We start from the raw sequence: 6,000 nt of genomic DNA, 5'->3' as shown, positions 1-6,000 counted from the left end.
ATTTAATAATCTCGAAATGCAGTATTTCTTACATTTTATGAGAAACAGATTAATGCTAAACAATTCAATCAAAAATAATAATAAATTAATAAAAACAATAAAAATTATTTCATCTTAATGTAATTTTATAATTTACAGAGAAAGAATGCAGGAGAATATAGGGTTTTTCAATAAGAGCGCTTCAACTTTTGAACTTTTTTGAATATAACGCAAACGGTTTGACTTTTTTAACTAATTTTTTTTTTATTATCGAGTTTGAACATATACATTTAAGTATGAAATTCGATTTCTTTTGCATGACCACCGCGTGCACGTTTTACGAAGTCCAATCGTTGAACCCAATTTTCGACCACTCTTTTGCATAATCGGAAATTCCAGCAATTTCGCGTTCAATATTGGCTCTGAGCTCACAAATCGTCGCCGGCTTGTTACTGTAGACCAATGACTTCACATAACCCCAAAAGGGGACGGCTTGTTAAATGGACCGTAAAATGGCCGTAATGCTCTTAAAGTAGCAGCAACAGAACGATTATTTTCATAAAAAATTTGCACAATTTGCAATCGTTGCTCAAGTGTGTAGCGTTCCATGATGAAATGTATACTAATGAAATTTACAAATGACAAGCGAAAAATAAAAAATATTGCGTCGTTCGCCCTCCCTATCGGAAAAAAGTTGAAGCGCACCTATTGAATAACCCTACACTTAGAATCTAGTTAAACATTAGTAGGAAGTAGAAAGAAAAATCTAGGCCAATATGATTTGAAAGCATCCTAAATTTTCTCAAAGTTCTAGAAATCGGAGCATTGAAATCACATTTAATACTGATCATCCCTAAAACAAATCACGAGTGAGTTTCACTGAGGAATACTGGAATCAATTTTCTATAGTAACGATAAGAAGTCAATTGCTCTACTTATCAAATCGAAAACGAAGGTGAGGGAGAGAATTGTGCTTCTAATATCTGGTGTTTTTAGATTAATAAGCAAGCACCGACTTTTATAGCATGGAATTGGATCAGTGAAATGTAAAGGACGCAAAGCATAACGGACAAATATTTTCGGGATACGGTCAAGCCTACTAATATACATATAAAGGGTGGTTAAATTTCAAGGGCCGATGTTGAATGTGAACCACACCTGAACTTTAAGTTTTTTTTTCTGCATTTCATTCAACATTTTTCAATTTCAGACTAATTCAATTTGAACCATGGAAAGATACACAATCGAGCAACGCGTTAAAGTTATTCAGGCTTATTATTGAAAACGGGCTTTCAAATCAAAATGCATATCGCGCACTTCGTGATTTTTTCAGTCAATTTAATCGCCCAAATGTGCGTACAATCGGAAACATTGTGCAAAAGTTTGAGCAAACCGGGTCTGTAGGAGATGTGCATGCTCGTACAGCTCGTACTGCAGAAAATATTGCTGCTGTTCGCGATAGTGTGGTTGAAGAACCGTCCACCTCAACTCGTCGTCGTGCCCAACAATTGCACCTCTCACGCTCGTCGCTGATGAACATTATGCAAGTCTTTAGCATTTAGACGCTTACAAGGTGCAATTGACTCAAGAACTAAAGCCTCTTGACCATTTCAAGCATCGTCAATGGTCAGAATGGGGACAGGAAATGGCAACAATGAAGACCAATTTTCGAAGAAAATCATCTTCAGTGATGAGGCACATTTTCACCTCAGTGGATTCGTCAATAAGCAGAAATGCCGCATTTGGGCGAATGATAATCCAAGAGTGATTACCGAAAAACCAATGCACCCACTAAAAGTGACTGGTGCGGTTTATGGGCCGGCGGGATCATTGGGCCGTATTTTTTCCAAAATGAGGCTGGTCAGGCAGTTACTGTGAATAGTGTTTGAGGTTATTTGAAAGAAAAGGTGTACATCGATAAGTCAGCAACAATTCAAGAGCTAAAGGATGAGATAATTCGGCACATTAACGTCATATAACCTCAATTATGCCTCAACGTCATTGAAAATTTGTACCATCGGATGGAGGTGTGCCGCCGAGACCGCGGCGGCCATTTGGCCGATATTTTGTTCTATACGTAATTGAGCCATACCAATATTGTCATAATAAAGAAAAATGACAATAATTTCGTAAAAAAATTGTATTTTTTTCAAACTCAATACCGGCCCTTGAAACTTAACCACCCTTTATATCAAGCATAATTTGGTCTCCAAATAAATACGACTTATTCCAGCTTCGAACGCATAAGAAATGTATATAAGCTATATAATATTTTAGCACTTACAAACTAAAATGCTATGGGTCCAAATACGTACACACATACACTTCTGTTTACTTGATTGTTGTTGTTGTTGAAGTGGTTGAGTATTTCTACTAAAATAATTTTAATTAGCGACCAGCAGCGTTTTACTACCACTGTTTTCGTGTGATGATGTCTTTTTTTTGTTTTTAGTTTTTATTATTATTTTTTTTTTTTGTAATTCAGGATCATTTTGTAAGATCCAAGTATAGTAGCAAATTCTTTATCTCGATGTCTGAGATCTCATTAATTTGCTGTAGGAAAAGCTTACCGAAAGAAGAAAGTCGTGCCCTAGCTGGGCCTGGACATTCACTTAAGTTCTGTAAAAGACTTTCTTTCACCTCTACCGCTTGACAGCTTCTGCAGATGGAATTGATAGGAAGGTTGAGTCTGTCTGAATGATCCCCTCCCTTCCTGTAAGGGTTCCAGTGATGCGTCAAATGTTTGGTCGAGAGCATCCCAATAGGTAATTTGTCCTTTGGATTTTGAGCGACGGCCATGCGTTTTTTTTTTGTAATACATGTAGTTAATTGCTCCCACCTTCTTTCGGCTAAAGGATGATAATGTGAAGCAATGGATGATTTTATTGTGTTGAGTGGGATGGCGACTGCCACCGCCTCTGCTATGCCTAGTGTCGAACCTTGTCTTGCTATCTTATCCGCTGTCTCTATACCCCGTATGTTCCTATGACCAGGAACCCATATCAGAGTAATTTCAAGCCAATGACTAAGCAGTGACTAGTTCCTCTCTACACTGTAAGACTAGTTTGGATGAGGTGGAATTGGAATCCAAGGCCTTGATAGCTGCTTGGCTGTCTGAAAAGATAGCTACTCTTGCACCAACTTTCTTGTAGAATTTTAGTGATTTACATGCTTCTCTGATCGCTAATGATGTCATAGTCAAGAAGCCGAATTGACTGAGATAGGTTGAGTGGCTGCAAATGCATGCTCCCATAGCACAGTTCATCTTAGAACCGCCAGTGTATATTTCAATATCGTATCTTTCAATCACCTTCCCTTTTCACCATTCAGCTCTCGGTGGAAAACGTACCGCAAAGCCCTTCTTGAAGTTAAAGTCGGGAACTGTGTAGTATGATTTGTTTTTGAGCAGCGAGGGTCCCTGTAGCAGGATTTTGCTGTGGCCGCACGATCTTGTGCTTCAGCTTCCAATGAAACTGAAGGTTATTATTAGGCATCGTATTTCCAAACCTAAAAGCTCCTATGCAAACGATTAGTGCTTATATGACCAGACAATTTCCATTATTTTCGACAGTTGGCCTTGGAGAGCTTTGCGCATCTTTGACAACTAAATTACCGGAACGCAATTGACGAAATCATAAACACTGCTTATACAAGGTGGCTTAAAATTTATCACCCCTTCGGAATATTTATAATTCTTGCAAGTGGCATCGCACGTCAATCATATTTGAAATTTTGGTTTTAGAAGCTGCATTATAAAAACTGATACGCAATGGCGCTCGTGAAGGTCAAAATGAAGATTTCGATCATTGAAATCGTTTTTCATTTAGTAAAAAGTTCTTCAAAAACAAATTTGGATGATTAATTTTGCGTCACTTGGCGCTTACATCCTTTATGGCGCGAATAGAATAAATTTCCATTCTTTCTTAGCCAAAGTTACGATTTATTTAAACAATTAAATAATACATTAAATATTATGGGAAGTATGTGCCACTGGAAGCTACAACATTACTCCACACTGCTCCTTTCAGGCAGCATACGAATTCCTCTGACGAGTTCTTTTACTTGACTTCTTTCTTTGGGGTTATTTGAAAAAAAGTGTAAGCCAGCAACAATTAACGGCATAGAACCTCAATTATGCCTCAGTGTCATCGAAAATTTGTACCATCGGATGGAGGTGTGCCGCCGAGGCCGCGGCGGATACTTGGCCGATATTTTGTTCCATACGTAATTGAGCCATACCAATATTATCATAATAAAGAGAAATGATAATGATTTTCTAAAAAAAATTATATTTTATTCAAAATCAACACCGGCCCTTGAAACTTAACCATCCTTTACAATAAAACAATTCAAAATTATAGCTCAATAGTTTAGAAAAAATAAATTGGAAAGAAATGTGTCGCTTCACGCAATGCTGCATGCGATTAATTTATTCTTACACGCTTTCTCTGGTTTTCTTTTACCAGTATATTAGCGACAATACATTGTACTTATCTATTTTTTTGCCACAGATGTATCATGCATAACTGACCTTTCTCATTTTATTTAACTTCATTGTCAAGTCAAACCAAACAAACCAAACAAAAGACTTCAGCTCCGAACTTGCTGCACGCAACACATACGCATTGAAGCGTCTCAATTTAATTAAATATGAACTACCGTGTAACCGAAACCGCAAACAACAATGCCCTATGTTGCTATCTGCATCATTGAGCGACAACGTTTAGGGTTGTAAATTGCGATTGACCGCATAATTGTTTCTTAGCCACAGCTTGTTTCAGCAACGACGAGCAAGTGTTGTTTGGCTGGCGGTCAAAACTATTCGACAGGTCAGTGGCGGTTAGCATGCTTGGGTGAGACATATGTGTAGAATGTCCTTGGAGTAATTTTCATGTGGTTAGAACATTTTGTAATGCGTTAAATGAATATTAATAAAAAGAAAACCACAAGTCCCAGGGCCAGCGTTCATTGTTGACCAGTTCCTGGTTGACTAGTAGAGTGATGTTGTGGAATAATGTTGTTAAAATGCTATTAAAAACGCATCTTTGTAGAAACTACAATATTTTTGAGCATAGCTTTTATTTTATTTTTCATACAATACAAAATATACGCATCTACGAGTATAATACATTTTTGTTGTAGTAACCGTTATTCAGTTAATAATATCTAATCAAAAGCACATAAAATATTTTAGAAAATTGTTAAGCCAGCGAAATACGAGTTCAAATAAGCAGGGAATACACCTATGTTTATGTGTATATATACATACATACACAGTTATGCATATACACATAGTGCAATACACATACATTTTTGCTAATTCGTGTACAGCTATAACTATCGCCACAGCTATTTGGCAGCAATTATTATGCGAAAATTATGCCATAACGCAGAAAATTGCTGCTACGTGATGCACCTTTTCGTTCATCCTAACTACACATTTGATGGGACAACCAGACTGCGCCAGTTTGTGCGACAGCTCCCACATAGGATACACACGCACATACACACATAGAATAGTCGCCTTTTCGCATGGAATGCTTTAACTTAAATAGTATATCTAATTAACATCGTCTTTCATCCCCAATCTCCAGACAGAAAAAGTAGGTATCTTAAGAATAATCATAATAAAATGCGCAACGTGATTGGAAAATGTTAGCTAAACAGTATCGAGACCAGCAATATTGCATCCCAACATCAGCAAACATATACATGGAAGTGCAGATAAGTGTGTGTTCATATAGCATTTGGGGCTCTAAGGTAAATCACTTGCCTTCAATCGCCGATAATGATCAATTAATAACGGTTTAAGTGATTTGACCTTAACATTCTTTATAACTGCCTCTCTACAGTGAGATTTGGTGCTTTATTATTCTTCGCAGTTAACAGACAACAATAAAAATACAAACATACATTAAGAGGTATGTGCATACAGAGAGAGGTATGTTACCTAGTTTACAATAAATAGCAAGAGAACTTTACTCTACAGTTTTACTTGCGGAATCCTCTACTGAAATTGTG

The sequence above is a fragment of the Anastrepha obliqua genome, chromosome 2 (assembly GCF_027943255.1).
Source record: "Anastrepha obliqua isolate idAnaObli1 chromosome 2, idAnaObli1_1.0, whole genome shotgun sequence".
NCBI classification, from domain to species: domain Eukaryota; kingdom Metazoa; phylum Arthropoda; class Insecta; order Diptera; family Tephritidae; genus Anastrepha; species Anastrepha obliqua.
This window is presented reverse-complemented; position numbering follows the sequence as displayed.